Consider the following 12,578-nt stretch of genomic DNA (forward strand, 5'->3'; position numbering starts at 1 on the left):
GCCGAGCCTAGGAAGTTTGACACGTGTTCCTCGGACTTGAAACGTTTGGAGGAACGAAAGATTTTTGCAGATTATCATTGACCATTACCTCCCGCCACCGATTTCAGGTATAGGTACAGGTTGTAAGGATTCAGGAATTGAGCTACAAGTTTCAGGTTTCAATGTCAGGCTTTAGATTACAGGCGTCAGGTTTCTGGTTTTAGGTTTTAGGTCGCAGGGTTCAGGGTTCATTTCTCAATTAACGCTTTGGATTTTAAGCTTCAGATTTCAGCCTAGGTTTTAGGTTTCAAGTTCAAATTACGGGATTCAGGCAGTTTCGCGTCTCATATTTTAGGATTTAGGTTCAGGCCTCCAGGTTTCATACCTTAAGTTTCAGGCGATCGGTTTCAGACTTCAAGTTCCAAATTTTAGGCATTCAGGAATAAAGGCTCCAGGTTGCAAGCTTCAGGATTAAGATTACTTATTTCACTTGATCCAAGAATTTAAGACTTCGTAATTTAGGCTCCAACTTTCAGTCTATAGCTTTTAGATTCTAAATTACGGGCTGCAAACTTCAGGTTTCATGCTTTAGCTTGCAGGGTTTAGGCTACCGCTTTCAGGTGTAAGACTACACATTTTAGCTTTCAAGTTTTTAGATTTTTTGGTCTTTGGATTCAAAAATAAAGTTAAAGATTTCAGATCTGTATCAGGCTTCATCTTCATTAAGGTTAAAAGCTTCAGGATTAAAATTCAAGGTTAGAGGCTTCAATTTTATTAACGCTTTGGATTTTAAACTTCAGATTTCAGTCTAGGTTTAAGGTTTCAGGTTCAAATTACGGGATTCAGGCAGTTTCGCGTCTCATATTTTAGGATTTAGGTTCAGGCCTCCAGGTTTCATACCTTAAGTTTCAGGCGATCGGTTTCAGACTTCAAGTTTCAAATTTTAGGAATTCAGGAATAAAGACTCCAGGTTGCAAGCTTCAGGATTAAGATTACTTGTTTCACTGAATCCAAGAGTTCAAGACTTCGGAATTTAGACTCCAACTCTCAGTCTATAGCTTTTAGATTCTAAATTACTGGCTTCAAACTTCAGGTTTCATGCTGTAGCTTGCGGGGTTTGGGTTACCGCTTTCTGGTGTAAGACTACACATTTTAGGCTTCAAGTTTTTGGATTTTTTGATCTTAGGATTCAAAATACCGCTTTCTGGTGTAAGACTACACATTTTAGGCTTCAAGTTTTTGGATTTTTTGGTTTAGGCCTTAGGATTCAAAATAAAAAGTTAAAGCTTCATTTCAGATTTGTATCAGGCTTCATGTTCATTCAGGTTAAAAGTTTCAGGATTAAAATTCAAGGTTAGCGAGGCTTCAATTTTATTAACGTTTTGGATTTTGAGCTTCAGATTTCAGCCTAGGTTTTAGGTTTCAAGTTCAAATTACGGGATTCAGGCGGTTTCGCGTCTCAAGTTTTAGGATTTAGGTTTAGGCCTCCAGGTTTCATACCTTAAGTTTCAGGCGATCGGTTTCAGACTTCAAGTTTCAAATTTTAGGAATTCAGGAATAAAGACTCCAGGTTGCAAGCTTCAGGATTAAGATTACTTGTTTCACTGGATCCAAGAATTAAAGACTTCGTAATTTAGGCCCCAACTTTCAGTCTATAGATTTTAGATTCTAAATTACGGGCCTCAAACTTCAGGTTTCATGCTTTAGCTTGCGGGGTTTAGGCTACCGCTTTCAGGTGTAAGACTACACATTTTAGGCTTCAAGTTTTTGGATTTTTTGGCCTTTGGATTCAAAAATAAAGTTAAAGATTTCAGATTTGTATCAGGCTTCATGTTCATTCAGGTTAAAAGTTTCAGGATTAAAATTCAAGGTTAGAGGCTTCAATTTTATTAACGTTTTGGATTTTGAGCTTCAGATTTCAGCCTAGGTTTTAGGTTTCAAGTTCAAATTACGGGATTCAGGCGGTTTCGCATTTCAAGTTTTAGGATTTAGGTTTAGGCCTCCAGGTTTCATACCTTAAGTTCCAGGCGATCGGTTTCAGACTTCAAGTTTCAAATTTTAGGCATTCAGGAGTAAAGGCTCCAGGTTGCAAGCTTCAGGATTAAGATTACTTATTTCACTGGATCCAAGAATTCAAGACTTCGTAATTTAGGCTCCAACTTTCAGTTTATAGCTTTTAGATTCTAAATTACGGGCTGCAAACTTCAGGTTTCATGCTTTAGCTTACGGGGTTTAAGCTACCGCTTTCTGGTGTAAGACTGCACATTTTAGGCTTCAAGTTTTTGGATTTTTTGGCCTTTGGATTCAAAAATAAAGTTAAAGATTTCAGATTTGTATTAGGCTTCATGTTCATTCAGGTTAAAAGTTTCAGGATTAAAATTCAAGGTTAGAGGCTTCAATTTTATTAACGTTTTGGATTTTGAGCTTCAGATTTCAGCCTAGGTTTTAGGTTTCAAGTTCAAATTACGGGATTCAGGCGGTTTCGCGTCTCAAGTTTTAGGATTTAGGTTTAGGCCTCCAGGTTTCATACCTTAAGTTTCAGGCGATCGGTTTCAGACTTCAAGTTTCAAATTTTAGGAATTCAGGAATAAAGACTCCAGGTTGCAAGCTTCAGGATTAAGATTACTTGTTTCACTGAATCCAAGAGTTCAAGACTTCGGAATTTAGACTCCAACTCTCAGTCTATAGCTTTTAGATTCTAAATTACTGGCTTCAAACTTCAGGTTTCATGCTGTAGCTTGCGGGGTTTGGGTTACCGCTTTCTGGTGTAAGACTACACATTTTAGGCTTCAAGTTTTTGGATTTTTTGATCTTAGGATTCAAAATAAAAAGTTAAATATTTCAGATTTGTATCAGGCTTCATGTTCGTTCAGGTTAAAAGTTTCAGGATTAAAATTCAAGGTTAGCGAGGCTTCAATTTTATTAACGCTTTGGATTTTAAGCTTCAGATTTCAGTCTGGGTTTTAGGTTTCAAGTTCTAAATTACGGGATTCAGGCGGTTTCACGTCTCAAATTTTAGGATTTAGGTTCAGGCCTCCAGGTTTCATGCTCGGTTTCAGACTTCAAGTTTCAAATTTTAGGAATTCAGGAATAAAGACTCCAGGTTGCAAGCTTCAGGATTAAGATTACTTGTTTCAAGTTTCAAATTTTAGGAATTCAGGAAGCTAAAGACTCCAGGTTGCAAGCTTCAGGATTAAGATTACTTGTTTCACTGGATCCAAGAATTCAAGATTTCGTAATTTAGGCTCCAACTTTCAGTCTATAGCTTTTAGATTCTAAATTACGGGCTGCAAACTTCAGGTTTCATGCTTTAGCTTGCAGGGTTTAGGCTACCGCTTTCAGGTGTAAGACTACACATTTTAGCTTTCAAGTTTTTAGATTTTTTGGTCTTTGGATTCAAAAATAAAGTTAAAGATTTCAGATCTGTATCAGGCTTCATCTTCATTAAGGTTAAAAGCTTCAGGATTAAAATTCAAGGTTAGAGGCTTCAATTTTATTAACGCTTTGGATTTTAAACTTCAGATTTCAGTCTAGGTTTAAGGTTTCAGGTTCAAATTACGGGATTCAGGCGGTTTCGCGTCTCAAGTTTTAGGATTTAGGTTTAGGCCTCCAGGTTTCATACCTTAAGTTTCAGGCGATCGGTTTCAGACTTCAAGTTTCAAATTTTAGGAATTCAGGAATAAAGACTCCAGGTTGCAAGCTTCAGGATTAAGATTACTTGTTTCACTGAATCCAAGAGTTCAAGACTTCGGAATTTAGACTCCAACTCTCAGTCTATAGCTTTTAGATTCTAAATTACTGGCTTCAAACTTCAGGTTTCATGCTTTAGCTTGCGGGGTTTAGGCTACCGCTTTCTGGTGTAAGACTGCACATTTTAGGCTTCAAGTTTTTGGATTTTTTGGCCTTTGGATTCAAAAATAAAGTTAAAGATTTCAGATTTGTATCAGGCTTCATGTTCATTCAGGTTAAAAGTTTCAGGAGTAAAATTCAAGGTTAGAGGCTTCAATTTTATTAACGTTTTGGATTTTGAGCTTCAGATTTCAGCCTAGGTTTTAGGTTTCAAGTTCAAATTACGGGATTCAGGCGGTTTCGCGTCTCAAGTTTTAGGATTTAGGTTTAGGCCTCCAGGTTTCATACCTTAAGTTTCAGGCGATCGGTTTCAGACTTCAAGTTTCAAATTTTAGGAATTCAGGAATAAAGACTCCAGGTTGCAAGCTTCAGGATTAAGATTACTTGTTTCACTGTATCCAAGAATTCAAGACTTCGGAATTTTGGCTCCAACTTTCAGTCTATAGCTTTTAGATTCTAAATTTCGGGCTGCAAACTTCAGGTTTCATGCTTTAGCTTGCAGGGTTTAGGCAACCACTTTCAGGTGTAAGACTACACATTTTACGTTTCAAGTTTTTAGATTTTTTGGTCTTAGGATTCAAAAATAAAGTTAAAGATTTCAGATCTGTATCAGGCTTCATGTTCATTCAGGTTAAAAGTTTCAGGATCAAAATTCAAGGTTAGAGGCTTCAATTTTATTAACGCTTTGGATTTTAAACTTCAGATTTCAGTCTAGGTTTTAGGTTTCAGGTTCTAAATTACGGGATTCAGACGGTTTCACGTCTCAACTTTGAGGGTTTAAGTTTGTGCCTCCAGGTTTCGTGCCTTAAGTTTCAGGCGATCGGTTTCAGACTTCAAGTTTCAAATTTTAGGAATTCAGGAATAAAGACTCCAGGTTGCAAGCTTCAGGATTAAGATTACTTGTTTCACTGGATCCAAGAATTCAAGACTTCGTAATTTAGGCTCCAACTTTCAGTCTATAGCTTTTAGATTCTAAATTACGGGCTGCAAACTTCAGGTTTCATGCTTTAGCTTGCGGGGTTTAGGCTACCGCTTTCTGGTGTAAGACTACACATTTTAGGTTTCAAGTTTTTGGATTTTTTGGTCTTTGGATTCAAAAATAAAGTTAAAGATTTCAGATTTGTATCAGGCTTCATGTTCATTCAGGTTAAAAGTTTCAGGATTAAAATTCAAGGTTAGAGGCTTCAATTTTATTAACTCTTTGGATGTTAAGCTTCAGATTTCAGTCTAGGTTTTAGGTTTCAGGTTCCAAATTACGTGGTTCAGACGGTTTCACGTTTCAACTTTTAGGATTTAAGTCTAGGCCTCCAGGTTTCATACCTTAAGTTTCAGGCGATCGGTTTCAGACTTCAAGTTTCAAATTTTAGGCATTCAGGAATAAAGGCTCCAGGTTGGAAGCTTCAGGATTAAGATTACTTGTTTCACTGGATCCAAGAATTAAAGACTTCGTAATTTAGGCTCCAACTTTCAGTCTATAGATTTTAGATTCTAAATTACGGGCCTCAAACTTCAGGTTTCATGCTTTAGCTTGCGGGGTTTAGGCTACCGCTTTCAGGTGTAAGACTACACATTTTAGGCTTCAAATTTTTAGATTTTTTGGTCTTAGGATTCAAAAATAAAGTTAAAGATTTCAGATTTGTATCAGGCTTCATCTTAAAAGCTTTTGGTTTCAGGTTTCAAGATTAACATTTAATAGTTTATGCTTACGGTTTCATGTCACAGTCTCAAATTTAAGGTTTTAATTTTCGGGTTTCCTTTTTCAAACCCTCAATATCGTAACAAATTTTTTAAATAGTCTCCGCATTTTAGACTTCAGTTTTCAGTCTTAAGGTTTTAAGTTTCATGTTCTAAATTAAGGAGTTCTGACCTGTGTTAGCGTTCCTGTCTTCAGGTTTCAGGTTTCAGAATTTAGCTTGCAGATGCAGAATTCAGCTTTCATGCCTATCGCTTGAGGTCAACGGTTTCAGATTCAGGTTAAAAGTTTCTGGTTTCAAGTTTCAGGATTAAAATTCAAGGTTACAGGCTTCAATTTTAAGCATCAGAATTTAGCCTAGGTTTTAGGTTTCAGGTTCTAAATTACGGGGTTCAGGCGGTTTCACGCCTCAAGTTTTAGGATTTAGGTTTCGGTCTCCAAGTTTCAAGCTTTATAGTTGGCAGGGTTAAGGGTTTTGTGCCTTAAGTTTCAGGCCATCGGTTTCAGGCTTCCCGTACAAGTTTCAAATTTTAGGTCTCATAATTCAGGAATAAGGGCCCCAGGTTACAAGCTTCAGGATTAAGATTTTTGTTTCACGTTTAAAGTTTCATATTGCACGGTTCAAGGATTCAATACTTCGTCTTTTAGGCTTTCAGGTTCAGGTTTTAGGCTACCGGGTTCAGATTGCAGGTTTTAGTTATGAGCCTAGGTTTAGGATTCAGATTTTAGATTTTTAGGTCTTAGGATTCAAAAATAGAGTTACAAGTTTCAGGTTTCTGTACCAGGCTTAAAGTTACAAGATTTTGGTTTCAGGTTTCAAGATTAAGTCTTTAGGTTTTAGACTTCAAATTCTAAATTGCAGGGATCTGACTTACTGTTTCAAGCTTCAGTTTTTGGGGTTCCTATCTTCAAGTTTCATGCTCCAGCTTGGAGGATTCAGGTTTTAAGCTACCGAGTTTAGATTTTAAGTTTCAGGTTTTAAGCTTCAGGTTTTTGATTTTTAGGTCTTAGGATTCAACAATAAGGTTAAAAGTGTCCGGCTTCTGTATCAGGCTTCAGGTTACAAGATTTTGGGTTCACGTTTCAAAATTAAAATTTAAGGTTTTTGTCTCCGGGTTTCGTTTCTCAAACCCCCCATCTTAGATTTTTTTTTATAGTATTGAATACTTTGCGCAATCACTAAAGCTTTAGGTTTCAGGATTCATAATTAAGATTTCTTGTGACACGTTTAAGGTTTGATATCACAGTCTCAAATTTAAGGTTTTTGGCTTCAGCTTCCGGTATTTAAGTTTCATACTACCGCTTTTTAGGTATCCCGTTTCAGGTATAAGGCTACAGGCCCAAATTTAAGGTTTCATTCTCCGGATTTCTTTTTCCAGATTTCTTAGATATTCTCCGAGTATTAGTTTTTAGCCTTGTCTTTAGGTTTTAGGCTTCAGGTTCTAAATTACGGAGTTCAGACTTACTGTTTCAAGCTTCAAATTTTAGGGTTCTTGTCTTCAAGTTTCAGATTTTCGGTTTCAGGCTGCAGGTATAAGACTACAGGTTTTAAGTTTCAGGTTTTTTAAAAATAAAGTTAAAAGCTTCAGGTTTCAATCTCAGGTTTCTGGTTTCACGCTTACGGTTTCATATCACGCGCTTTAAGTTTAAGGTCACAGATTTCAATTTTACTAACGCTTTGGATTTTAGGTTCCACATTTCAATCAAGGTTTTACAGGTTTCAGGTTCTAAATTACGGGGTTCAGTCTCAAGTGTCAGGTTTACGGCTTCAGGTATAGTGGCACAGGCTTCAAGATTTAGGCTCCAGAGTATAAGCTTCATGATTAAGATCTTTTGTTTCACGTTGAAGGTTTTATATCACATGCTTCAAATTTAAGGTTTTAGTCTCCGGCTTTTAGGCTTCGTGTTTGAGGCTTCATGTCTTGTCTCAATTGTCTCAACTGTCTCAACTGTCTCAACTGTCTCAACTGTCTCAACTGTCTCAACTGTCTCAATTGTCTCAATTGGCAGTGACATAGCAATTTAGTAGTCCCAGTTTGTGAATCGGGGATTCCGAAACCTGCAGAGCCCGTAGTTGTATGCCAGGTTTAGTTGGAAAAGAATGTGCCCGTGGTCCGAAAGCGACGGCTCATTAGACACTCTGCAACTCACGATCATAATCGTAAAAAGCATTATGCGGGTCACTCTATAATTAGGCGTAAGCCTGTTGAGGGACAATAGATAAATAAATAAATAAATAAATAAATAAATAAATAAATAAATAAATAAATAAATAAATAAATAATAAAATAAATAAATAAATAAATAAATAAATAAATAAATAAATAAATAAATAAATAAATAAATAAATAAATAAATAAATAAATAAATAAATAAATAAATACATAAATCATGTGAGCTATTACTCGTTTTTCTTTAAAGTCGCTTGTTTGAACGTATTCCAGAAGGTGGTCGCCTAAACAAAAATACACGCTCTTTTTACCGTCGTGAAGACTAACGGCTAGCAGCAGCAACCTCGTCTTTAAGTTGATTGCAATATTTAAGGAAACACCACTTATCCTATAAAATAATCTCCTTCTTCGGGATTTTCAAAAACACCGCCAATCACAATTAGACGTGACGCAGAAAATAACGCGCGAAATTCTTCGAAACGCGTTACCTCTTTGTTATATCTTAAAAGCAATAAAACACGTGCGTTAATTAAATTTCGTCCGATAAAAGCTCCTTATCGGAAACGACCATATCTTCCCTTCAATTTCACGTTTTACAATTAAGTACACAAATCTAAATAAACAATTTACAAAAGCCATACAATTTCAAAAAGGATTATGCAATTACAAACAATTCTAAAAGGAAAAACAACACTGAGACACAAATTCAAATACAATAAACCCACTTTGTATCTATTCGTAAATAATCCCCCAGATTTACACTAATTAACATTGTCATATACAGGGTGTTCTGTCATTAGTTTTGGAAATATCGCCTACATAACAATATTTAAAGGTTTCTTAGTAGTAGTAGGGTTTTTAAATACTTTTAAACGCAGTTGAGGGTCGCAAACAATTATTAAGAGCTTCTCAAAACTTCCAAGGGTTTACAAGAATCTGCCTTTTAAAGGCCTATAACAGCATCTGTGGGTCTCCAAGGCTTTTCAAGGGTCTTACCCCAAGTCCTTGAAAGCCCTTGGGTCAAAATCCTTGATATCTTTGTCAGCTTCAGATACCTACCTTTAGGAGCCTTTGACAGCTTTTATGACTTCTTAAAGATTTTTAGAAGATTTAGTGGACCTTTAAGGATCTTTAAGGGTTTTTGAGAACACACAACTTCCAAAAGTCGACAAGAGTCTCCTGGGGTACTTGAGTTTCCCGCTTGCCTTTCAGAGACAAACACTTTTAAGAGCTTTTGCGAGAGCTTTCGATAGTCTCGAGGTTTTAAAGACCATTAAGGGCTTGTGGTGTCAAGGTCCGCAATTGCGAAGGTTCAAGAACGTCTCATAGTTATAAAATTGTGATTTTTTAAGGATCTTTAAGGGTTTTAGGGATCTTTTAGAACCATCGGGTTTTCAAGTATAAAGGTGGGAAAAGGCCTTGCAAGTTTGTTGATTTGCAGGTATGGAGGTTTTTAAGACACCTTAACAGTTGCTATTTTCAACAGCTTCTAACAGCCCCCAAGAGTCCATGGTGTTTCCTCCTGCCTTTCGCAACCGAGCCTCTAAAGGTTTTTGGGGCCTTTGAGAATGTTTAACAATCAGAGGGTCTTTAAGGGCTTTGGAAACATTAAAAGCTGTGTAAGAGCCTTTGCGGGTTGAATCTTCAATGTATTTTTTAATGTTTTGCGTTTCCAATAGTGTTCAAATGTTTCCCTAAGACTTTAAGGATCTTTCACAGATATTTTGGTTATAAGAGCATTAAAGGGCTTTTACATGGCCTTAACGGGCATAAAAAATCCAGGTCCTCTAAATGCTCTTACGAGGTTTTCGTTTACGATTTTATGACGTTTTCCAAGAAAATCCCAAACAGCCTTCTAAATTGCTTTTTTGATAATATTTAAGGGCATTTAACAATGTTTAAACATTATTAAAGTTGGGGTCCCCAGAACCTAAAGACCTATAGGAACTTGTAGAGCCTTGAAAACCAGTGGCGTGCCTCTGCATGGTCAGGGGGGGGCATATCTTTTAACATCAACTACCAGTTTTCATTACATAAATTATTAAAAAGTACACTTTTTTGGGGATAGCAGCATAAAAAACTGACTACATATTGCATAATCAAATTTATGAGAGAAAAACAACAATTAAGGAAAATAGCTTGTTAATTAATTTAAAAATGTTATGCGTGTGGTCATGTTTTTTATGTTGTCATATTAAAAAAAAGGTTCATTCTTTAATAGCACCTCAGGAAAAATAGTTTCCGTAAAAAAGTGACCCTTGACGGACGCCACTGTAAATAATGTTAAAGCGTATATTACTTATTAATATAATACTTTTTTTTATGTTTCCATATTCAAAGTATGTACTCTTTAAGAATACGTAACGAGAAAATATGCCCCCCCCCCTCCTTCATCATGCAGGAGTACGCTACTATTTTTTTCTTTTAAAAATCTTTTATTTTTAAGATACATCCACTGTTCCAGACAAAATGTTCATCCTGTATATCACATCCTGCACAAATCTCGCAAAGGCTAGGTAGCAGAAGAATGAAAACTAATTACCATTGTTGATATTCAATCTCTGATATAAATAGAAGTGATACTGTTCCTTTGTTCGCACGTGGATTGATTATACTATGGCAATATACACGGTGTTTCTTAAAAATCTTCACCTGTAAAATGTAACACCTTGTATATCGATGTGGATATTCGTTTGTCATGCCGGGCACCATAGTATTAGGTCATTCTAAATTTCGCATTTGCATAAAAACATTTGAAATTCTAATTTATTTCGCGGAAAAAGTGGAATACTAGTTACAGTTGCCAAGATTGTAAAATTGAAAGTATAATAACAACGATGATATGCTAATTTTTTTATATTATTAAAATACCGTGGCGATCGCGAGATTGTGCCATGTTAATGATCCACGCCTTATTCTCGGTCGATTATAAAGCTTTATTGTTCGAATGTATTGCGAATAGGCGACAGGTTGCAAAAGTGTCTCCGGGTCAGTGGCGGTGCATTTTTTTTTCGTTGTCTATTAATGTAACGAATTGATTATACACACCAATCAATGCTTTAATGCATCGCAGTGGGCGTTTCCGTCTCACTCGTTTAGAGCTGAAAAAAAAATCGATCTGGCTCAAAGGACCAATTTGATGCCGACAGCTGCATTGCAAGGGTCTCAAATTTCATGTTTTATTGTAGTTTAGTTGTCTTGTTGCAAACGACGCTACGTAAATAATAACTATTTACACAGTACTAATTTACACCGCATTAAACAAGTGTGTGCAGCAAATACATCCACACGATAAATATGTGAGAGGCAAATATGCACGTGACAAACACACAACGCAAATATTTAGTGATGTGGATCCGCCTTAAGATCACAAATGAGAAAAGTCTGACGTTATCTTTAAACAAGATACTAAGAATCGCATAGGATTTTTTGACACTCGGCTTGCATTCGAAAAAACAGGGTCCACGCGTACCTAGGCCTCAAATTCACTGACTGAAAATTGGAGGTGTCGTTGGAATGGCAGGGGAGTTCTTTTTCTCGTGAAGAGAATTGGCTTCGTTTTTGTCGGAAGTGTTCCGTGCCCCATTCATCGGTTACTGTAAGAGATTCGAACCAGGGCTGAGGTGAATTTTTCATCTGTGGCAGAGATGAGAATTTCCTTAGATCAGTTTCGAGCCGGCTACTCCGAATTAGGTTTTCCTGCAGCTTTCCTAATTCGTAAGGTAAATACCGGAGTAGTATAGAACAACTTAAGGCCTTCTGCAGGGGCACCTCTAAAAAGCATTCTGCGGGTCACTCTGTAATTGGGAGAAAGCCTGTTGAGGACCCAGAACAAGAGAGAGACAATAAATAAATGAGTAGAGCCTATAAGGCGAGTTCAACATATTTCTGTTATTTCTACGGATCCATTATCTGGGATTGTAGAAATAGACGCTGACAATATCTTAAAAAAACTAGGCACATAAAACCTTGTAAAGGCTACCTCGTAAAGGCTCCTCAAGGATCTTATCATTGAAAGCCTTGTAAAGGCATCCAGAAGACACTGGATCTTTTTGAAAATCATTTGAAGATGTATGTGACTCCTAAGAGTCCCTTAAGACTGTTAAGATCCTTGTTCTAAGGGACACTCAGGATCCAAATGCCCCATCTAAAAGCTCGCATTAGACTTTTGAAACCTCTTTTAGAGAGGAGTGAACCTCAATGCCTCTGGAAAGCTCTTGGAGACCTTTGGGCACACTGAGAAGCTTTAGGGCAATGTCGCTAACACAATGTTAAACGCTTTTAAAGGTTATTGAGGAGTATAGACCCTAAATCTCTCAGTCTTTCAGAAACTGCAAAACATTCTGATCTTTGCAGGTTCAGACCTTGACATTTCAGTTCACATGGCTGCTGGAACATGTGCCTGAAGGTTTTTAAGGAAAAACTCACGTATCGACTCCGAAAGAGGGAGTTTGGAAAACTGTTGGAGGCCTTTGGGCCTCTTAGGTGCTCTTGGAGGCCTTCAAAACTAAGGGTTACCCTTCTAAAACTAAACTTCTAGCATTCGGTCTGCCATGATAAGGAGATCGGGCATTTTTTCGACTACTGAATCCTTAGTGTCAAGCTTTCCGACCTTTGTACTCTTAGACCCTTCTACATTTATTTATAGACCTGCAAAGGTTTCACAGTTTTGTGCTTTTCGGACCTTGACATTTGCATCACCTGACCTTTAAGCAATATCGCTTCATAATGATCAGATCTTTTATAATAATAATAATTTTCAAGGCTCTACATGGTCCTAAAGGTCTTTAGGTTCTGAAATCCTGGAGACCCCAATTTTAATAATGTTTAAACATTGTTAAAGGTCCTTAAATATTATCAAAAAAGCAATCTAGAAATCTGTTTGG

Source organism: Photinus pyralis, unplaced genomic scaffold (assembly GCF_008802855.1).
Source record: "Photinus pyralis isolate 1611_PpyrPB1 unplaced genomic scaffold, Ppyr1.3 Ppyr1.4_LG10, whole genome shotgun sequence".
Lineage (NCBI taxonomy): Eukaryota > Metazoa > Arthropoda > Insecta > Coleoptera > Lampyridae > Photinus > Photinus pyralis.